Genomic DNA, 25,000 nt, shown 5'->3' with positions numbered 1-25,000 from the left:
TCACCATCGACCCCACTTATTACTTATTACCGCATCCACCCCCTCTTATTATAACTTCACACGTCTCTCTCTTACTCTTCAATGCTCGCTGCCCTCTAATGTGTGTGTGTGGGGGGGGGGTAGGAGTTGCGTGTGTGTATAAACGCCACGAACAACTCGATCAACGCTTTGGGCGATTCCATTATCTCCGTTAATGGGGATAAATTTCAAATTTTATTCACGCTAAATTATCGAAGTAACAATGAAGTACGGTGAGCAAATAAAGAAGGCATCACCCCTTTTCTCTAATTAGGTTACAATTTGAAATGAGTGTGACTACTCCGTGTGTTTTACTCCTGTAGACCACGGTTTTCATTAGTGCTGGCGGTCCCACGGTCCCAAAGGTCAAAACAGTTCGAACTTCCAACAGTCTCTCAGGAATGGTCAATGTCGAAAAGGACCGGACCGGTCCTTGCGGTTTTCATTTCCCAGGGACCGTAGGACCGTGGTCCTTAAGCTTGCCAAGGACCGCCCCGCACTATCGCCCAGCAACGAGCAGCTTGGTTATAAACAAAGAAAATCGGTATAGTTTTATTGTTCATGCTGGCTAGAACTTTTTCACATGTCATAATGTGATCAGAATGTATAAAAGTCAAAACATGATCAGATTTATAATGTTCTTCTCATCTGGATACCCTTTTACGCTCGTCGGAGAATTAGTTCATAAGGGCTTCCGCCATTGTTCCGATAGTGCATTGAACCAGTTACTAAGTTACTATGCGTTAATACGAGTGAAGTGACGTCACGACTGTTGAAGCCTATTGAAGTCTTATACCATACCCAAGTCCAGTTTGGTCTTCTCTAGAAATGACTGACGACAGTGGTGATGTCAGCGATCTAAAACAGTGCTTTTCAACTGGGTGTATTGTACACCCCATGGCGTAAAACAATATTATACTGTCGTACTCTGGAAGAAAAACCCATATTTAAAAGATTGAACAGAAAACCTGTCCTTCAAATATCCATCGATTTAAATGACCCAAAAAACTCTCAAACCTGGGATTTCGCAGATTCTTATGATTATATATCTTTATTGACGACTTGCATTTATTTGGGCTAAAAGAATAAGATGCCATCACTCTGAAACGAGAAGATTAGTTGAATAAAGTATGCAGCCAATCCTCCGGGGGACTGTTTTTACACTTCCAACGAGATTTGAACCAGTATTTTTATATCACACTAGTGTTCCCTATCATGCACTAATATTTCTTGATTCTTTATAATACTATTATGTGAAATCCAGTTAAAGTTGAGCTTGAAATTTGAGCTATTATATTGCGCAATATCCACTAAACGTGCTCAAAGCGCTATACAAGGAGTCCCTGACCAACAGCAACGTTTAACATGTAGGACGAAACATGACGCCTAATAGGCGATATTACATTTTTTACGACAGAGACCACGCTGTTAGCGACCAGGTACTCATTTTTACACCTGAGTACGGTGAGAGAATGTGAGTAAAGAACCTTTTCCAAAGACTCGACTATGCGTCGAGCAAGGCTCGAACCCAGGCCCTTCCGATCCGAAAGCGAGTGTCATACTACAAGACAACATAGCAGCACAATTTAACACTGACATTGAGACGGTCTGTCATATGTTGAAATGTTATCAATTTTCTGATAAAAAAAACTAACAAAATGGCGTTTTGTCAGTTCATGGCTGATTTTGTCACTAGGTTGGTAAGACAGAGAATTGAAATGACATAAAAATCTGCAGGAAATTAGAGTGGAGAGGGGAAAAAAAGCCTGTCAGAAAGAAATGAGTAAGAAAGAGATGAGAGAGTTGATTGAAGACTGAAGATTAAATTTGTTCAAGCAGGTGTGAGAGTGAAAGACAAGAGGCTGGGCACGAATCTGGGGCGTATTTCATTATTAAGGTGGCGAGGGGAAAGTAATTTGATGACGAGGGCTATTCGATTTTTTTTAATATCGTGTATAACGGGTACCAAACTCTCGACGATACTTGTATCGAAAATGACTCCATAGTCAGTCTGAGATAAAATAAAACAACTATTTGATGCGCAAGGTCATATAAAGTACTTCATAGTTTTCGACTATCAGCCATATGCTTCTCAGTGAATGTTTATTCTTATAGTTGGAGGTATATAATGGAATTTCCATTTCAATCGTTAAAAAAGTCGCATGTACTGTCATTTTTTCGTGCCAATACGTCACAGTAAACAAAATGTGTACCTCTTCTCACTTGAGTCAAGTGGGATAATTCGTGTAAAGTGGCTTACACTTGGACACAACACAGAGACCCTGAATTTTGCGACCGTTGTCACTAATCCACCCAGTGACCACGCTCAACTTTATTCGATTCTGCTACAAAGACTATGTATGAAATATGATCAACCACCGGCCTGGTATATGCATTGCATAACTTAATAATCCTAATCCTATGGATACAATCTGTCGTTATTGGTATGCTTTATGCTTAAAACATTAACGGTTGCATGAGACTTACGAATAAATATATGTCAGCGATGCAGGAAATGGAAAGTATGTCTAAGTCTTAGTGTACCTGATTTATTTATTTATTTTAAACATATTTTTATGAGATTCAAAGCAATTTTTTTTATTATTAGGTTAGTATCGACTATGAAATTTCCAATATACGGTATCGAAAGCAATAACAATATCGGGGACTACCCGATATCGTATCGTTAAGCGCCCAGTACTGGTAATTGTTTTGTGGCCAAAATTGTCTTGACAGGAAGTGGGTGGCTGGAAAGAGCTCTATGGTGACATGAAGCGGAAGAATCTATCTGTCCGTGACGTAAGAAATTGGTTGCGGCAGGAGACGAGCAGACTTGGCTCTAGACACAGGAAGAGGAAGGGGATACGGGTTTTGTGAGGACTCAAAAATTCTAGATTCATTTTAATATCTGACATTGTCTTCTTCTAATTCTTCTTCTTCTTCTTCTTCTTCTTCTTCTTCTTCTTCTTCTTCTTCTTCTTCTTCTTCTTCTTCTTCTTCTTCTTCTTCTTTTCCTCCTCCACCACCACCACCACTTCTTCCTCCTCGTCCTCCTCTTCCTCCTCATCCTCATCCTCCTCTTCCTCTTCCTCCTCCTCCTCCTCCTCCTCTTCCTCCTCCTCCTCCTCCTCCTCCTCCTCCTCCTCCTCCTCCTTCTTCTTCTTCTTCTTCTTCTTCTTCTTCTTCTTCTTCTTCTTCTTCTTCTTCTTCTTCTTCTTCTTCTTCTTCTTCTTCTTCTTCTTCTCCTCCTCCTCCTCCTTCTCCTTGTTCATCTTCTTCATCTTCATCATCATCGTCTTGTTAATGATAGGTCCTCCTTCTGCATGAATCTAGTCTAATGTCAAGATGAGACAAGAAAGAAAATCGAGTTTATTGTCAAAATGATAAGAATTATACGCATTATATATATCTAGTATCTAATATACTAAAATTGAAATCGCGTAGTTTGATTGGCTGTCAAACCACTGAATAAATAGCAACATTTTTTTTTCAAGACATGACTGTATGTAGAGGCGATTCACATCTTCGTCTACAACTTGGAATTGAGCGATAGTTATTACTTATATACTTAATTACTTACTTAACTTATTTACTTACACACTTACTTTCTTAGGCCCTTAACTCCGGCTGGAGCATAGGCCATACGAATCCCCTCCATCTTGTCCGGCTTTGTGCCATCTTCTAAGCTTCTCTCCATGTTAAACCCTCAGTTATTAGATCTTCCATCAATGCTCTTTTCCAGTTATTCCTCGGCGCCCTCTCTTCTTCTTCCCTGCGGATTCCACGTAAGAGCCTGCCTGGTACTATTTGACAATCTCAGGGTATGGCTCAGCCATTCCCATCTCCTCCTCTAAATCTCTACCTCTATTTCTTCTTGGCCTGTCATTTGCCATAGATCTGTATTTCTAACTTCGTCATGCCGTTTCATTTGTAGTAATCTTCTCATACACTTGTTGAATGAGGACGGTATTTTATGACTCGCGTACTTATTCAAGTGCCATGTTTCTGAGGTAATCAGCAACATCGATTTCACGTTGGTTGGAAACGTTAATCTTTGTATTCCTTCGCATTTTTCAAGAAGACCAGAATTTTTTCAACATGATAAAGGCTGCTGGGCTGTAGCATCTCTCTCTCTCTCTCTCTCTCTCTCTCTCTCTCTCTCTCTCTCTCTCTCTCTCTCTTTGTGTGTGTGTGTGTGTATGTGTGTGTGCCTCCCCCCCCCCCTTTCGTCTTGTCTACTATGCTACAAAGATATGTAAAGGCTTCTACTTCATCAATAGGGTTGTCATAAATAACTAGTTTCTCAATATTTTCAATATTTTAGTTTTCTTCATATTGATATTAAGTTTTGTGCTGCATGAGAAATCTAGTGGTCTATTCGGCGGTGTGGTCTAGTGGTATGACACTCGCTTTAGGATCGGAATGGTCCTGAGTTCGAGCCTCGCTCGACTAGTAGTTGAGTCCTTGGAAAAGGCTCTTTACTCACATTCTCACATCGTACTCAGGTGTAAAATGAGGACCTGGGCGTTAACAGTGTTGTCTCTGTCGGAAAAAATTGTAATATCGCCTAACAGGCGTCATGTCTCGTTCTGATGCTACATGTTGCTGTTGGTCAGAGGCCCCTTGTAAAGCGCTTTGAGCATATTAAGTGGAAATCGCACTTATATAAAAGCTCAAGTTCAAGTTTTATTCATTTTGTCTTGAATTTGTTTGAAATTGTGTGACAGATGTGCAAGGTCATCGCAACGTTAAGATCATCCAGCTGTGTCAAGAGACTCCATTGGATACCAATGTTTTTTTGCATCTGTGGTGGATTTCACGATTCAGTCTATTGCTAACAAAAAGAGCATTGGTGACAGAAGGCATCCCTGTATTACCCCCGTCTTGAATTCAAAGCAATCACATAGCGGCCCGCCATAAACTATCTTGAATGTCATGTCTTTATGTGTTTCTGATCATTGTGGTGATTCTGTCGAGGATACCGTGGTATTCAATGAGCCTCCATAGAGCTTCTCTGTCCAGGCCATCGAATGCTTTTTTGAAGTCAATGAAATTTATGTATAATGGTGTATCCCATTTGATTGATTGTTCTACTATAATTATTTATGGGGGTAATTTGGTCCACACATGATCTATTCTGACGAAAATCTGCCTGTTGGTCTCTTAATATGGGGTCCAATGCAGTCTTTATACTCTCCAATAATATTCGATTTAATACTTTTCCTGGGAGTGATAATAACATGATGTCAATTCAATGTAAAAAAACCTCAAAACCTGATATTAGAAAAGCTATATCGACACTTAAGGATGGACAAGCGCCAGGACCGGACAACATACCTGCTGAGATTTTAAAAGTCGGCGTTGATACTTCAGTCGATATGCTATACGAGATATTCGCCCAAATTTGGGAAGAGGATGACAGTCCAAAGCATCGGAAAGAAGGGACCATTGATAAAATACTCAAAAAAGGTAATCTTACCCATTGTAACAATCGAGCGATAGTAATTTTTTAATGGATAATATTGCTTCCATATCAAGATAATCCTCTGTCCGATAGTTTCGAGATCAAGATCGGCCAGTTTGATATAATGGACCTTTTTTTAAACAATAATAGATTATGTTGACAACATCGTTTACAATTCAGTGTTCAAAATGACTTCCTTTTGCAGTTTGAAAAATGACTAATAAAAAACAAAAACAAAACAAAAAACAGTAAGAAAACAAAAGAAAAACCAAACAACCAACCCCCCCCCCAACACACACGCACACACACACACACTAACACACACACACACACACAACACACACACACAACACACACACACACTTAACACAAGAAAGCATGTTTTCTAAATGCGCGTCAGAACAAAGGGTGAAGGGTGCCTTTTCATATTTTTTTCCTTCTTCTCGCAATGTGATTAAATAATAAATGTTTAGTTGAGGACGAATCGTCTTGAATAACTTTATATTTAAATTTTGATATCGCGACTGCTTGGATTATATATATGGGTAGGTCTAGTGGCTCTTTTCTTTATTCTTAGTAATTTGTCCGTGCCCGACGGCTTTATCCGGAAGATGGCAGGGGACGGCAGTGCCGGGTCGTCGGGGTCAGTCTCCGGTGTGGGTTAGCCCTCATTCTTATAGTGAATACGCTCTCAAACCGACACAAACTATGGTCCACTACAACCTTAAATCATCAAGGCCATTATTGGGTTCAGGGGCACCCAGCTATAATCCAATGTTTTCATAATGTTTAAACAATCCCAAAATATGTCAATTTCCGGGTTTTATAAAAACTCACAACATATAAATTGAGCTTTTATATAGCGCAATATCCACTAAATGTTCTCAAAGCGCTTTAAATGGGTCCCTGACCAACAGCAACACGTAAGATGTAGAACGAGACACGACGCCTGTTAGGCGATATAACATTTTTTTCTGACAGAGACAACCCTGTTAACGGTCAGGTGCTCATTAAACACCTGAGTACGATGAGAGAATGTGAGTAAAGAGCCTTTTCCAAGGACTCAACTATGCGCCGAGCGAGGCTCGAACCCAGGACCTTCCGATACGAAAGCGACTGTCATACCACTAGACCACATAGCCACACATATTATGTAGGCCTATTTGTATAAAGCTATCATTACGTATCTTTAAAAATAAAACGCCTCGACATGTACACATTTAGATTTGGCGCAAAAAAAATTATCATCTTTGATTTTGATAGGAATAAACAAAAATGAATATAACAGCTTCAAAAAAGAACGAAATACCAAACACAGAACGTTTCGGGCTCAATTCCCTTCTTCAGTCAACAACAAAAACCTATAAAGACATAAATACATTTCTAAATTCCAGAGAGACTAGAGATATATTTTGTATGGTTTCTCTGTGGAATAATCTTGGAAAGTAAACAAAAAAAAGCGTTCGATAATATGTAACCAAGGAATGAGTTTCAAATTGGGAGGAATTAAAACAACGCATAAAATGTTTGTTTATTACTCTTTACAGTCCACAGCTCCTTGCAGCCTAGTATCACTTTGATTTTGATAGTGTTTTTCCTGCTAAATATTTGATGTATATTAAGCTCAAATCAATCTGCGAATTAAAATTTCATTAAAAGTTTTGCTTTGCCTAAATCTTCTGCTGTCCTATGAATTTATCTAAGTTTTTCCTGTTCATTTTTCACCTAATGAGGCTTAGTGGTATGACACTCTCTTTCGGATTGGAATGTCCAGGGTTCGAGTCTCGCTCGGCGCATAGTTGAATCCTTAGAAAAGGCTTTTTACTCACAGTCCCTCATCCTACACAGGTGTAAAATGAGTACCTGGCCGTTAACAGGGTTGTCTGTGTCCGAAAAAAAACTGTAATATCGCTTCGCAGGCGTCATGTCCCGTCCTATATGTTAAGTGTTGCTGTTGTCCAGGGACTGCTTGTAAAGCGCTTTGAGCACGTTAAGTGGATATTGGGTTATATAAAAGTGCATTTTAAACAACACACTTTTAATATCTCAAAACAGATTTATGTAAACAATAGCTAATGCTTGAAATTAAATTCATTGCGATGGGCTAGTGACCCCTTGTAAAATGCTATGAGCAATTTTAGCGTACATTACGCAAGCCAGACAACCCTTTCAAAATAAACATCTACTTGCAATTATTCTAAACTCTTATCGCCATACAATCACGCCACTTTTTCGTGTACACGAATCCAAGACAGTTGTTTTATATCTAATTTCTGATTTACTGACATTATTTTGCGTCCTTGTCGCCGATTACCTATAATTCGGATATTGGGTCACCGTCAAACAAATGCCCCCCCCCCCCCCCCCCCCCCCCCCGATTCGTCTATTTTAAACAAACAAATCATTAACTTGCAAGCGATGACGCACAAGATTATAATAAATCTCTTAATTCTAGCTTAGAAAACCGTACAAGTTGTAAAGATTGCCATCTGAGAATTGGCGGCCATTTTAGCTGTAGAAAACGAAAAGGGAAACCATAGAAACTGATTTGAAAACGGTTGACGTACGAGAAAGGGATCGTTTCGTATCACAAAATAGCAACAAAAACAAATCATTTTTTCTAATATAACTTTTTGAATTTTTTCCTATGATTGACATGGAATCCTTACAGTTCAAGCATTTTTAGGGGTTTTGGTTATCTAAAATAAATATCGTTTTGTGATTATTTTGGTGAGAGGTGGTGATTATGTTACAAGAATTGTGCATTATGTTTTCTCTTCGTCGTTGTTGTTGCTGTTGTTTTTGTTATTATTATTACATTTATTATTATATTTATTATTATATGTATTATTATCATTTTATTATTATTATTATTATTATTATTATTATTATTATTATTATTATTATTATTATTATTATTATTATTATTATTATTATTATTATTATTATTATTATTATATGATGCCTCTCTTCATCAATAACCACTGATTCCAAACATTATCAAATTAAAATAATCTATTTTTTAAAAAGTAGGGTTCAACATTGTTCCGTACTGACAATGTTAAATTTTGATCATCTAGTACAATGTTACTAGCAAATCTAAAAGATATAAAACTATTTTTCACAGATTGATATACAATAAACTTGCAAACTTCTCTAAAATTAATCTAATTAAATATTGCCCGTTAATTCGCAATGATTATTTAGAATATCTGCAAGAGCGTTATCATGAGTCCAAAATTTTGATGGAGAAAATTGGCGGTATAAAAACAATAACAATGGTCAGAGAGACGTCGATTTAATTCACGTTGTTGTTTATAAATAACCAACTATGTTTGTCCGAGCACGTGTGAAGGTGTCACAAACTCCACGTTTTGATTGTTCAAAATCTACTGGTTAATTGCCACCAATAAACGTGGCAACAAACAAAAAACTTAAATGATTTCCTTATGAACTGAAACAAATTTCATAAAGATATCTTCATTAGTTTCAGAATAAATACGATTTGTTATTGAATCCAGACTTCTTGGACAACCTGGATGCCGCAATGAACTGATTGATGGAAATTGACTTGATAGCCACGAATATGAAAATTGAGATTGTTTTCTATTCGTTATATGGTTGTGAATAAATCTTATTCTTTTTACTTGGGATCATTTATATAGAGCAAAATCCACTAAACGTGCTAGAAGTCCTTTACAATGGGTCTCAATCCAACAACAACATTTATATTAGAACGAGACATTACGTCTGTTTGGCGATATTGCAATGTTTTGTTTGTTTTTTTTTTTGTTTTTGTTATTTGTTTTTTGTTTTTTTTACAAATTTCTTACATTGTAAAATAAAACGTTTGTAGTCTATTTCCTAACACTTTGTTGATAAATTTAATTTTTAGGGTCATATCATTCACCCGACATAAAACTGTTTTGAGGCGATGGGTCACATCTCTTTTCATTTCAATTCGAAGGAATCATTTTATGGTTTAATAATTCATCTAGACGTAATACCGTTTCAAGACGATAGGTCACTATAATGTCAGATCAGTGCTGAGCGAGACAGACAGAAAGACAGACGGACGGATTTATCCATCCACCGTATGAATTTTCCCCCGGCTGTTTTCATTGAATTTCCATCTAGACCGTCTTAAGCAATTTGATTGGTCCACGTCATCAATAGTCGCGTCCGCTGACAAAACGCATTTATTTTAAAGTTTCGGCCAGACATTTCTTACTTCTATGTGGCTATGTGGTTTTAAAGATTTTTTTTAAAAATACACACATCTGTAATGGATTTCAACGTGTCCACCATGTTGTGTGTTTAGCACTTTGATGCGTCGCTGAAGTTCTCCCCAAGTGATTTTGAACATTTCTTTGCGGACTGATTTAACTTCCATAAATAAACGTGGCAACAACAACAACAACTTAAATTATTTCTTTACGAACTGAAACAAATTTCATAATGATATCTTCATTAGTTTCAGAATAAATACGATTTGTTATTGAGTCCAGACTTCCAAACTGAGTTACCTGGACTTTAACAGCTTTGTCTCTGTCAAAAAAAATAATTGAAATATCGCCTAACAGGCGTCATGTCCCGTCGTACATGTTAAGTGTTGCTGTTAGCTTGATCCCTCTTGTAAAGCGCTATGAGCAAGTATAGTGGATATTGCACTATATAAAAGCTCAAGCTTTACTGCAATTTTAAATACTGATACGGGACTTACATTGGCCCGAGACCAGAAAGAACTTGAGCTTTTGAACTTTTTTAATATAGGGCAATATCCACTAAATGTGCTCAAAGCGCTTTCCAAAGAGTCCCTGACCAACAGCAACACGCAACATGTAGAATATGTAGGCAATATTAAAATTGTTTTTAGACAGAGACAAAGCTGTCAACGGCCAAGTACTCATTTTACACCTGAGTACGGCGAGAGAATGTGACTAAAGAGCAGTTTCCATGGACTCATCTGTGTGCCGATCGAGGCTCGAACCCTGGACCTTCCGATTCGAAAGCGATGTTATACCACTAGACTACATAGCCGCACAAGTCTACAAGGTCTTTCTTTGAGGTAAAACGTGCACACATTACCCGGCCCAATAACCGACCGCAATTGTGGACTTAATTTGTCACTGATGGAACGGACAATATTTTGCGCTGGTTTTGAGAGTATGTATTTCCATTACAAAAATGTTGAAGTTCAAGTTCAAGAGTTTATCTTTAGGCCATAACATCTCTCTGCACAAATTATTCTAACAATTATAACAATAATGGAATAACATTCTTGGGTAATCATCTACGGGTAAGAAAGCAATAATAATAATAATAATAAGAAGAAGAAGAAGAAGAAGAAGAAGAAGAAGAAGAAGAAGAAGAAGAAGAAGAAGAAGAAGAAGAAGAAGAAGAAGAAGTAGAAGAAGAAGAAGAAGAAGAAGAAGAAGAAGAAGAAGAAGAAGAAGAAGAAGAAGAAGAAGAAGTAGAAATGATAATAATAATAATAATAATAATAATAATAATAATAATAATAATAATAATAATAATAATAATCGTAATAATAATATTAGTAATAATAATAATAATAATAATAATAATAATAATAATAATAATAATAATAATAATAAGAAGAAGAGAAGAAGAAGAAGAAGAAGAAGAAGAAGAAGAAGAAGAAGAAGAAGAAGAAGAAGAAGAAGTAGAAATGATAATAATAATAATAATAATTATTATTATTATTATTATTATTATTATTATAATAATCGTAATAAAAATATTAGTAATAATAATAATAATAATAATAATAATAATAATAATAATAATAATAATAATAATAATAATAATAATAATAATAATAATAATAATAATAATAATAATAATAATAATTCTCACACATGAGCCGCATCCAAAATACCTGGGGGTGACGAGGACCGCAGCCTTACCTATTGGGTGCATCTCGAAGGAGTTGCCCGGAAGATAGAGAAACGCAACAGTCTTCTGGGGAAGATGGCGGGATCAACTCGTGGTGCTAATCAAGCGCTCCTGAGGACGTCCGACTTGGCACTATGCTATTCCTCTATATGGGGATACCCCTCTCAAGCGCATAATGGACGGTGCCCCCGTTTCGAACCGAAATAAGTCCCGACAACCCTTGTACGTAGATTCCCTGACTTCGGACAGAGATGCATAATATACGAGATGGAAGACGGTTGACGAATTCAATCCCTCAAGGGGAGGGGACATCGACTCCTCAAAACTAGGGGCGAAGATGTCAGGCTTTTCCACCAGCAAGAGGAGACATTGTGTGGCAGCCAATCGACTTCGGTTGAGGACCTGCTTAACGGCAAAATCGCTGCATCAGTGGAGACTTTCCACCTGTCCAACATGTATCCCGTTGTGGTAACGAGCCCGAAACCGCAGACCATCTAGTTGTGACGAAGCTTCCTGGTGGGTTTGCGGCGGTGCACGAGTGAGCTACGGAATTTGTTGATTGGGTCGATCGTCATAACATAGTAGTGTGAGCACCTTTGAAGATGCTGCCAGATTAAAAATTTTACTGCCCCTTTACTGTCTTTGCGACTGAGGTAGGTGCTCAATCAACTGAGCTACCAGGGTTCCCCTTTGTATAGATGATGTGCGCTTGGCTAAGAAACTAACAACATGTCTATCCGGAAATATAACAGACCAACACACAAAGCTATGTGTCACCTTGAATGTTTAAAGTCTGGTTATTACTGTTATTGAGAATCACTCATAAATGGCAAAAGAAAATTAAAAAAAAAAATTACAAAGACTTGAGTGGCGTCAACTTCGTTCTATCAATACAGCTGTTATTAAAGCTCTATCCTGCATGCACTACATGATGTGGTCACCACCTGAATAGATAGTACGAAACTGACGTCACTCAGCTCTTTGGTATTGTTTCAGACAGCTATTTTCATGATTAGTTCAAATAACAATGTGAAACTGAATGTAAGCTTCAATTACAAAAACAGTTAAAGGACGTTTCGAGTTTCCCCTTTATCAACAAAACAGGATGAATGAAACGCTTTGTTGGCGTTGTTAAGATGTTTATCCACTACCGCATTATCTCATTCATTTGTAGTGTTTTATTCATCCTGTTATGTTGAAACCCAAAACGTCAATTTTATGTTTTCGTAATTAAATTGAAGCTGACATTCAATTTCACATTGTCATTTATTTCTTCGAGCTTCGAGCAGCAACATTTACAATACCTGAGTGGTCCTTACTAAATTGTATTAAACATAATATTATAAACGTGAAAAAGTTACACATCGTTTTGTGTGTTGGTACGTATAATCGGCTGGCGGATGTTGTGAGCTTTTTTTAACTAAGCGCATAACATCAATTGTTTCCCATCCGGTCGTTTATTTAACTGTTTTGCCACTAATGAATATGTAGTCTTTTGTAAAAATCAATGCAGTCAACCGCTCGGATATCACTTTGCGTACCACATCATCAATAATTAACCAATAGATTTTTGACCAATCACAACATGGAATTTGGGATATACCTTCAGGCGTCGTGCTCGGACAAACATGGTTGGTTATTTATAAACAATTACTTGATTGAAATCGACCTCTCTCTGATCGTTTGGGTTATTTTTATTTTAGATGGTGACAAGTTATCACACGAATTTCTCGATCATATTATAAACGTTTAAATGTATAAATAGTTTTTTGTGTCGTTTCTATCGATAGTAAATCCTGGGTAGTTTGCTATGTTTATCAATTGGATTCACTAGTCTGATGTCACGTCGCCAAGCAACGGTGAGCAGCCTGGTTCTAAAAAAAGAAAATGGGTACTTTTTATTCTTCATGCTGGCTAGAACTTTTCATATGTCATGTGATCAGAATGTATAAAAGTCAAAACATTATCATATTTTTAATGTTTTTCTCCTCTGGATACACTTTTATGCTCGTCGGAGAAATATTTCATGGGGCGTCCGCCATTGTTCCGATAGTTTAGAGCCAGTTACTAAGTTACCATGCGTCATTACGAGTGCATTGACGCCATGACTATTGAAGCCTATCACTGCCATTGTTTACATTATGACAGCTGTCGGAGAGGCGTGGTTATCTAAGTGTCTTTTAATTTCTATTTATGCCAAACGTATAGATAAAAATACTCACGTCCACTTGCAAAATTAAACATACCAATACACAAAACGGTGTCTAACCTTTAACGTCTATAGATAGTATGCGCTTGGCTAAGAAGTTCACAACATTGCCATCCGGAAGCATTACCGGACAAACACACAAAACTATGTGTAACCTTAAACATTTATAGTCTGGTTAATACAGTTTAGTGAGAATTACTCACAAACGCGGATGGCAAAAACCAACAACAAAGCCCTTAATGACGTCATCTACGTTCTATCTATAGTCTGATTGGTATAATAGGATTCAGTAGTCTGATGTCACGCACCCGGCAACGGCGGCCATCTTGGTTCTAAACAAAGAAAATCATTACTTTTTATTCTTCATGCTAGCTAGAACTTTTCGTCCCCTTTTCGTATGCCTTGTGATCAGAATGTGTAAAGGTCAAAACATGCTCAAATTTATGGGGGGTTTTTCCTCTGGATACGCTTTTATGCTCGCCGGAGAAATATTTCATACGGGCGTCCGCCATTGTTCCGATAGTTTAGAGCCAGTGTTACTATGTTGTCATGCGTCATTAGGAAGGAAGTGACGTTACGACTACTGAATCCTATTGAGTGAGAACTAATCACTAACAGACTGTCTAAAATTGATAATAAAGAGCAGAATGACGTCAACTCTTCGTTCCTTCTATAACTGTTTGCGTATCACGTCACTAATCGGCAAAATATAGCTTTGTATCTGACTGTAGCTATCGTTATGTTATCGCCTGACACTGAAACCCAAAAGGACTGGCATTTTGACGTCATTATTTGGATTTTGCACCGCCTAGTGAGTTTGTCGTTAGTTGTGCTCATGGAAACAAGTGGTCCCATTGGTTGAACTATTGAATACAACTCACGATTTGTTTACTTTTGTGGCCAAAGACTGGCATTTTGACGTCAATTTTTGGTCAGTGTCAGGCTATAAGTTAACGATGGCGACGATCTGACCCGTATTTTAATAGAAACAAAGAAGAAATAGAGCATTGTTATAGCAATTTTCTCCCAATGATGAAAGAGAGACTTAGCAGGTGAAAGTCCCCTTATTACGTGTCGCTTTGTGGTCTAGTGGTATGACACTCGCAGTCGAACTGGTTTGTACCGGCTTCGAATCCCGCTCTGAGCGAAGCAGAGTTGAGTCCTTGGAATAGGCATTCTCTCGAGGAACTCTGGTGAATGGAGTACCTAGTCGATAATAGTGTCCTATTTGTCGAAAAAAATATTGTTATATCGCCCTAGAGGCGGCATGTCCTCGCTTATATGTTAATTATTGCTGTTGACTTGGCGGGACCTCTTGAAAAACGCTTTGAGCAAGTAAAAATTTAAAAAATAATATTTCAACCTTCCGCGCGGTAACGCGAGTTGTTACACTTGAGCATTCCATGAAGAAACGTAGTATGATATCAACATGAATCATGCATGTTGTAAACAGTGAGCAATTTGGGGGATAATAATCTTGCCAGAAGGAAAAAAAAAGATGAAAGTGACTGAAGCGGGTTCGAATCCAGGCCATTTGAGTCACAATGGAATGCCTTAACCACTCGGTCATTTTGCCCCCCTCCCCTTCCCCTTCCCCCACTTACAGAGAATCTGAAAACTCAAATTATTTATCATTCTTCATATATTGAATTCAAATTCTCTTGCCATTGTGAAAGAAAAGTTAATGTTTGTCTTGTATCAGTACAAGAGTGGTGGGATTGAACTAAATTATGGCAAAAAAAAAAAGAAAACTAACAGGATTTGTAGTCACGTGACATCGATACTCGCCAGGTTCAAAAAACATCTTTTCCCTTAGAGACGTTGTTGTTGCTGTTGTCATTATTATTATTATTATTATTATTATTATTATTATTATTATTATTATTATTATTATCATTATTATTATTATTATTATTATTATTATTATTATTATTATTATTATTATTATTATTATTATCATTATTATTATTATTATTATTATTATTATTATTATTATTATTATTATTATCATTATTATTGTTATTATTATTATTATTATTATTATTATTATTATTATTATTATTATTATTATTATTGGCGATGATGGTGATAATGATGATGATGATCATGATGACGACGATGATGATGATAATGATGATGATGATGATGATGATGATGATGATGATGATACTACTGAGGATGATGCTTTCTTCAACTTACCAAATGAATCCCATGCAATCCTGGAATTATGCTAAACGTTGTGTAAATAGTGTTATTCGTAGCGCCATTGAATGTCCACTTTCACAGATCGTATAACTGTCCATCCGCAATACTGACCATATAAATGCGCATTTGCAACTGTCCGATTAACTACTTTTTGTCATAATAATAATAACACTGTATTGTAAGATGTAACATAGTAAATAAACAGTCACGGTGATGGTAAAACCAAATTTAGTAATAAATAAAAAATTGACAGTAACACATTAGTCTACTTCAAATATCGATCGACTTGGGGGGGGGGGGGGCTCTGATAGTTCTGTTGGTAGAGCACTCACTTCACATCCAAAGGGACCAAGATCGAATCCGGGTGGGGTCAAGCTTTTTTTTTTCCTGATCACCCTGTGTGTGTGTCATCTGGAGGAAAGTACTCTGCGATAGACTAGCGTCCTATCCAAAGGATAGCAAGCGTAGAAATCGGGAAAAACTCTGGGTCCATGGGCCTCATGGCTCTGAATAACTAATAAAAGACAGAAAAAGATGGATCAATTTACATCAGTGACACGCGACTTGTCAACAGTTCTAAAGATCTGTAAATAATCATCGGGTTTAAGAAATTTGTCAATTTTTAATCTAAAAATATATATTCTTCAAACTTCAAATCTTCTTTAAAAGCCCACTTTTTCATAATTCATTTTATACAATGCCGATTGTAATGTTTGTATACCATTATTTAAGCAATTTGTATTTTGTTTCAATATTTCACTTTGACAATAGTGCCTATACATATGTTCGTAACGTAATTCATTGTCTGTAAAGCGCTTTGAGATGTTTGGTTTCAGGGAAAGCGCTCAACAAGTGTCTTATTATCATTATTATTATTATCATTATTATTATTATTATTATTATTATTATTATTATTATTGTTGTTATTATTATTATTATTATTATCATTATTATTATTATTATTATTATTATTATTATTATTATTATTATTATTATTATTATTATTATTAGCAATTGTAGAAGTAGTAGTATTAATAGTAGTAGTAGTAGTAGTAGTAGTAGTAGTAGTAGTAGTAGTAGTAGTAGTAGTAATAGTAGTAGTATTAGTAATAGTAGTAGTAGTAGTAGTAGTAGTAGTAGTAGTAGTAGTAGTAGTAGTAGTAGTAGTAGTAGTAGTAGTAGTAGTAATAGTAGTACTATTATTATTATTATTATTATTATTATTATTATTATTATTATTATTATTATTATTATTATTATTATTATTATCAAACAAGCTGACCGGTAATCAGGTAATGGAGCAACTCAAATATCTTCGTCCTCGTCCTTTCGTGTTCAATGTTTATGTTGTTTGATGCAAGCAAGGGTTCAGAGCGTAAAACGCATACCCTTGTGAAGAAGGTATTAAAATTGTCCCAATTATCGGGAGTCTCTATAGTATAATGGTAGCACATCTGACCGGTAATCAGAAGGTATGAGGTTCGATCCCCAGTCGAGGCCGACTGATTTTTTGGGATGTTTTTTTTTTTTTTTTTTTTGTATATTTCTTTCTTGCTTTGACTGGCACCTTTCATATACACTTGTTCAGATATTTATCTTGTGCCGATGTCTGCTTCTTAATTTCTTAATTTGATGTTTTGAAATTCACCTCCTTAAGTATTTTTTCCCTGTTTTTAGTCACCAATTAAATGACTAAAAATTAATTTTTTCTTTGACTGATAAAAACTTAGCGTGTTTTGATAGTAACTCCTCATATGTAAGCAACAGTTACTTTGTATGTTTTCCTTACATATTCACTGGATTACATTGGAGCCCTTAGTTTGTAACCATTTAACTGCCGTACTCTTGAAAAACTAGTATTTAAAAATTTGGCCAGATAACTCGTCCTTCAAATATCGATCGATTTAAATGACCCTCATCTTGGCAAAAACTCTCAAACCTGGGACTAAGGAATACCTCGCGAGGTCCAAGGTTTGAGAGTTTTTGCCTAGATGAGGGTCATTTAAATCGATCGATATTTGAAGAACGAATTTTCTGGTTAAAATTTTGAATACGTGTTTTTCCAGATTACGGCACTTAACTGTTTAAAAGGGGGGAAAATGATTGTTCCTCTCCCTATCACAAGCTTATCCTGTGTATTATTATATTCTTTGTGTCTCACAAATCAAAAAAAATTACATAATAAAATTTATACTTAAAATTACCCCAAAATTTGAACTGGGTTTAACACCGATGTAGACTTAAGAAAACAATTTGGCTTTTGATAATAATTTTCCGAACTTTTTAACAGAATCACATCTTTGGACATTTGATGACAGTGATAGTGATAAACCTCTCGTGTCCCTCAGTCTGTGTGATACCAAAAAGCCATCACATCACAATTTGTGTGAGTAGCGGACTAGAACAATACGAGCAGGCATCGGGTTCTTCAGCGTGGATCTACGACCCGACGCGGTGCTATTGACAGGGCGAGACAGTGCCAGAATTATGCATTCACATACGCTCACACACTCACCCACATACATACACACAATCATGCTGTACTCACAGACACAGGCACGTGCACAAACGGCACAACTCACATCATTCATTCATTCACGATCCCGTGTGAAAATCTATACCCTCACTTTTAAAGTGGACCAAAATGGTATTTATGATTATGTTATGGGACACTAATATATTTCTCCAAGAGAGCAAGAAAGAGTGAGAGAGAGAGAGAGAGAGAGATAAAGAGAGAGAGAGAGAGAGAGAGAGAGAGAGAGAGAGAGAGAGAGAGAGAAATAGACAGACAGACAGAGAGACAGAGAGAAAGACTTTTTAAAGCTCCGATTTTGATAATTGGTGGCTCAAAAGATCCGACTCTATCGTGATAGTAGAATAAAAGTAAAAGTTCAAGTCATTGACAAAGCGCTTTTATTAGCACTATATCCACTAAACGTGCCCAAAGTGCTTTACAGAGGGTCCTTAACCAACAGCAACACTTATCATGTAGGACGAAACATGACGCCTTATAGGCGATATTTCCCGACAGAGACAACACTGTGAACGGCCAGGTACGGTGCCGAGCTCTCGAACCCAGTACCTTCCGACCCGGCAGCGAGTGTCATACCAAAAGAACACAGCTGCACAACTTATCTTCTGAAACCGGAATCATGCCGGGGTGGACCAGCAAATCGAGTGTGACACGACTTAAACTGGTTTTGTTAGTACAAGGTAAGTTATAATACAATAATATACGCACATGTGCAAAAGTAACTTGACATTTTTATACGTTAAATTACCCGTTGAAGATTGACTTGATCTTGAACACAAATGGTTCATCCTAAATGGTATTTTTTATTTTGGGTTTATTCGAGACGAAGACTGGAATAACCCAGGCGTAAGCCGCAGTGTAACAACGCCGAAAATGGACGAAGACGAGGTGTGGGACACACAGCGAACTCGGTACCTTTCGAGTATTAAGCAAAGACCGTACTGCTGAGCCACGGTTCTTTTCGTTGTGCTGTGCTTCACTGATGGGCGATCATGGCTCTCCATGGCTCTCCAGTCCACTCTTTCCTGCATCTTCTGTAACGTGTCGTTGTTCCTTTTTGTCCTCATTCATTTTGTGAAACCGTCAAAGAGCTATTGTCGCTGCTTGTCAGGTGTTCTTTTTCCGTCCAACTGTTACATTGTTTTCAAGTTTTCAACCCTTTCTTCCTCATAATATATCCAGTGAATTTTTCTTGTCCTTTCTTATTCCCCCCATCAACGATTTTGAGTACTCCGCCATCTCCTTCGTTTCCCTATTTGTCTCTCTGTCTGTTCATCGGATCCTCACCAGTCTTATTGTGCATCACATTTCAGTCGCTTCTATTCTTCTATTCTCCCGTCCTCGATGCTCCTTATAATAAACTCTCTGTCAGCTTTTATGCCAGTCTTATAGAACATGTTTTTTATTTGTTAATGTTCCTCTTGTTTAAAAAACGCCTTAATCCAACATTTGCTTAAAAAGCCATCATAAGACAAGGATGAAAAATAATTATCGACCTGTTTCTAGCCTGCGCTTTCTCTCTAGTTTGTTTGAAAAGGTTGTCCTTCATCAATTATTGACTCATCTTGATGCCAATGATCTTCAACAGCCGTTTCCATCGGTTTATAGAGCAGGCTACAGATCGGAGACATCGCTCTTAAAGGTCTAAAGTGATTTGATCAAGAGTGCTGACCTTATTGAAATATATGTTTTATGACCGTTTTGAAAAAACGTTTGGGAGTACTGGAACCTGCTCGAGAGGTATAAATCATACTTTGCTAGTCGGAGATAGTCTGTCCTGGTGGATGGTTTCAGATCAGAAAACCAGCTACTAAATTTTGGGGTACTCCAGGCTCGGTTCTAATACTAGTCATTTTTATGACTGCCTTAGGACTCTCCTATCATTGTTCTGCAGATGATTCTCAAGTTCTAAGAATCTGCCACAAAAGTATAATAATCTTGGCGCCTATTTTGACTGCAACCTATCTATGTCAGTTCAAGTTAAACACCTTATCAAATGCATGTATATTAAAATAAGAAAAATAAGTAAAATTACACATGATTCCTTTGAACATAGATAAACTTCTAATAAATGCCTTGGTGTTATCCAAATTAGATCATTGCAACTCCCATTTAATCATTACTCCAAGGAAAATATTTAAAAACCTGTGTAAGTTGTAAAAAACAACTCTGCTAGACCAGTTTGAAAAAAATCAACTGCTTCTGATAGTCATAGGGAGTGACATTGATTTCCTATTGAATTAGAAGGGGGGAAAGGGGAGGAGGAGGAGGAGGAGGAGGAGGAGGAGAAGTATGAGGAGGAGAATGGGATGGAAAGAAGGAGAGAAGAAGAGGAGGAGGAGGAGGAAGAAGAAGAAGAAGAAGAAGAAGAAAAAGAAGAAGAAGAAGAAGAAGAAGAAGAAGAAGAAGAAGAAGAAGAAGAAGAAGAAGAGAAGAAGAAGAAGAAGAAGAAGAAGAAGAAGAAGAAGAAGAAGGAGAAGAAAAGGAGGAGGAGGAGGAGGAGGAGGAGGAGGAGGAGGAGGAGGGTGGGAGGAAAGTGGATTCAAATTTGCACTGTCCGTTTAAGACAACAAACTCCTAGACAAAGCCCGGCTCCAATGTGTAAAAAGTGATTTACAAGGGGTTAGAAGCCAGCAACAACATGACCAGACATGCAACCTCTATGGCGCTATTTTACCTCGTGTTATCGGTTACCCAGGTCAAACTAGGAAGAGATATTATGTTTTTGTGTCCACGTTACTTTGTAAAATTACGACTACTATCACAATTAACAATTACTTCCTATGTAGTCCTCTCCTTTGTCAAACATAGAATTCTCTTTTACTATAGAACACCTAGAGTTTTATTAAAGAGAGTAATCCGAAACAGTAACAATCTTGTAGAATGATTCAGTCGTGTTCTTCAAAAAAATACGTTTCCAAAGTTTTGGACTGTAAACGTCTCCTTCAAATGTCGATCGATTAGAATGACCCTCACCTTGTCAAAAACTTTCAAACCTGGGAATTCCAGAGGTCCCATCTTTTGAGAGATTTTGACCAGATTTTGGTCGTTTTAACCGATCAATATTTGAAGACAATTTTCTGGTCAAAATTTTTAAAATATGTTGTTTTTTTTAGAGTACAGCCGAATTGACACTTTCTCCGCGAGGAACGGAAACAATAATATGCGGAATTCATAACAACAGAAAACAGTATCTCTGTTCATAAGATATTGATATCTTAACACTTGACTTAACGGATAGTATGCGTACTCTTAAAAGACACATTTTTGAAAAAAAAAACAGCGTATCTGCTCATAAGATATTAATTTTTTTTCACTTGACTTAATGGATATCAATTTACTACGTACTCTTAAAAACGCATTTTTAAAAATGTTGGTCAGAAAACTGGTCCTTCAACTATCGATCAATTCAGATCGTCCCTATCTTGTCAAGAGCTCTCAAACCAGGGGTTTTAATACTTTCCCTGATTTGAAAGTTTTTAACAATACGGGCGTCATTTAATCGATGTTTTGACTAGATATTTGGCCAAGATTTAAAATATGTGTTTTTACAACAAAAAAGGCAGTGTATCCGGCATGTTCTTTTGTAAATTAACTTGAATGAAGATATATATATATATATATATATATATATATATATATATATATATATGACTTACTTGACTTAGGGCCTTTCGCTTCATAATCATCCGATCGGGACGCCTCGACTGCCTCTCTAATTATCCGTGTCATTTCCTTCCATTGTTCACGGTCTTTTGCTGTTCTAGCTAATTTCTTAAGGTCTTCCTTTGATTTTAATACTTTGTTATTTTGAAGGTGTGTTATGTCTCTATTGAGGACAGTGTGAATTGACGTGGGTGGTCTTTATGTCTTTATTAGCTGGTATATTTACATCTCTTCTGAGTATATGCCCAAAAAGCCGCCAGCTTGCCTCCAGGATTTCAATGGATAAGGGTCTTTCATTGCATTCTTCATACAGTGTTTTATTCCTTATTCTTGTGGGGGTATCGTATATTCAGGACTCTTTTCAGTTGTTTTCTCTTTGCTCTTCGGTTCCAGTCAGTGCCCATGTTCCGCAGTTGTATATAAGCACGGATTTTCACGGATAAGCAAGGGTTGTGTATAATTTGATTTTAGTATTTAATTTAATGTTATCTTTTCTAATCCATATATGTAATAATTTATTTGGTGCGGCCGTCGATAAACTTTTTTTTCTTTCTAAGTCTTCCTTGTCTCCCATTAATGATCCTACTTTTTTCGTGGTTCTCCATTCATCTTTCTTCCTTGACAGTAATGTTACATCTGTTTTGTCAATATTAACGTAAAGTTTGTGATTTTGTAAGGCACTTTGGATGTCATTTACACTGACTTGTTTGAGGCCGATAAAGTCAATGTCGTCTGCATATGCAATTTCCATGGGGAGCTCGTTTTTAAAACGTAATTGGGCCGAAGGAACAGATTTGCGCACATCTTTTAAAGCGTTTTCTAGGTAAATGATAAATAAAACAGGGCTTAGGCTGTCTCCTTGTACCGATGTTACCAAGGAATGATTTATCATCTGAGGCACCGATTATTTTGGTCGTTATCCACGTTTCACTTATAAGGAATCTGATTAATCTAACTTCATTTTCCATAACTATTCCTTTCATAATATTTAACAAGGATTGGCGATTGATAGTATCGAAGGCGGCAGAGATATCTATTCCAGTTATAACTATTTCTATTTTTTTCTGACAGGGTTTTGGCAGCAAGCCATTTGTGAGTCCAAACTACATCTGCAGTACTTCTCTCCGTCCTGAATCCGCTTTGACTATGTGACAAATAATTTTCAACAATCGGCTTAATTCTATTCAGTGTGATCAGGGAGAGCGATTTTCTAATTGTGTTTAGCAGAGTAATTGGTCTCAAATTCTTTGGAGCACCTTTTGGTTTTCCTGGCTTTTGTATTGATATCAGCTCCCCTTTATTGATATCTAAGTTCTGGTGGTGTTCGAACGTCTGATTGAAAATGTCCGCTATGTGTTCGTCTAATAAGGGTGGTTCATATTTTAGAAGTTCAGCACATACTCCATCTTCTCCCGGTGCTCTGTTGTTATTTAGACTTTTAAAAGCATTTCTCACTTCTCGTGGTGTAATAGGTTTAAATAGTGGTCGGGGATCTCCCTCAAATGAGCTGACGTGTAGCGTTTTGTTGTCTTGAAATGTTGTTTTATAGTATTCAAAAAGAACATTCGAAATGTCATTGGGGTTAATAATTAATTTTCCCGAGTCGTCCTCTATCTTTTGGGTTCTAAAGTGGTCTTTGATTTAATAGTCTCACCGCTTTGTACATTGCTTGATCGTTGTTGCAATTACTAATATTATCAATTTTTTTGTCCAACTCTTCATTTCTAATTTCGGTTACTCTACGTCTTATGCGGTGTAATATTTTGTTTCATTCATATTTTAGTTTCTGTCTTTCTCCTTCCTTTTTTGAGTTTTGTATTCTTATTCGCAAATCTTTTTGTTGGTTAGATAATTGAGCTATGATGGTATCATACGTTTGGCCTTGTTGTTTGGTTGTTGTTGTCCCGGCGCTTTGAATTGCAGTATATATTATTGAACTTCGTACCGGTGACTATGCTTCTTTGGCGTGTTGTTGTTCGTTAAATTGTCTAGTTCAGTATTAAGTTGTCGCTGGTATTGTTTACGACATCGTGAGTTGTTGACAATATTTTTAACATTTATTTTTGGTTCATGAATTGTTGTGCTGTGCTTTCTTGATTGTTTGTGCCATTCAATAACAACGTTTGTTTTAACTAGCCTATGATCTGTTGTTATCAAGGTGCCAGCGTATGATCTTGCATTTGTTATGAATTTTTTGTGTCTTTGTTTGCACAGTATAAAGTCAATTTGGTTGTAAATGTTGAGAACTGCTCCTGTTTCTTTATTTTTCCTCTGTCCTTCCCACGTCGTTTGGTGTCTCGAAGCGTGATTTAATGCGCTCTTTGTGACAAATAGCTGTTTATCTATATCTATATATATATATATATATATATATATATATATATATATATATATATATATATAAGTGTTGGTGGGTACTTGTAGGTACGAGAGTGCTCGTTAATGTTGGTTAGAGCACATAAAAATATAAATAAATAAGGTCACTCACCCGTGAGTTTTCTTATATATATACATATATATATATATATATATATATATATATATATATATATAGAGAGAGAGAGAGAGAGAGAGACAGAGAGAGAGAGAGAGAGAAAGAGAGAGAGAGAAAGAGAGAGAGAGAGAGAGAGAGAGAGAGAGAGAGAGAGAGAGAGAGAGCTGAGCCCTGGTCTTCGACCGAATCTTAATCACTAACTTCGCAGCTGAGAAAATGATACGCTACAAATTCGTAGAGTGTCATTCCATCGCAACCTCAGACAATCAAATCAATCAATATTCAAAACGTATTTCCAATATAATAATTGGACTTAAAATACCCATAAGTGACAACTCATTTCGAATTTGAGTTAAAAACTGTTTTATAAACAATGACAATATCAATGCATCTATCACTACACACACCATTTTGGCTCTTATTGCTTATATTCCTTTGGGAGTTTTTTCAACCCAACAAACAAGCACTAAATGGTATTGAATATGAAAGTGA

At 36.7% G+C, this 25,000-nt stretch overlaps 1 protein-coding gene across 1 annotated transcript in view; it reads right to left on the bottom strand.

Annotated features, from left to right (window-relative positions):
* Window positions 1–15,970, bottom strand: part of LOC144965678 (neuropeptide receptor 15-like) — a 140,752-nt gene extending 124,782 nt beyond the window's left edge. Inside the window, exon 1 of the mRNA XM_078901261.1 lies at window positions 15,810–15,970. The gene's annotated coding sequence lies outside the window, so the exon portion shown is untranslated. The remainder of the gene's footprint in view (window positions 1–15,809) is intronic.
* Between the last annotated feature and the right edge of the window lie 9,030 nt (window positions 15,971–25,000).

The sequence above is a fragment of the Berghia stephanieae genome, chromosome 2 (assembly GCF_034508935.2).
Source record: "Berghia stephanieae isolate SIO BIC M18660-M18661 chromosome 2, UCSD_Bste_1.3, whole genome shotgun sequence".
NCBI lineage: Eukaryota > Metazoa > Mollusca > Gastropoda > Nudibranchia > Aeolidiidae > Berghia > Berghia stephanieae.
Note: the sequence above shows the minus strand (reverse complement) of the source record. Positions and strands in the feature narration are given on the sequence as shown.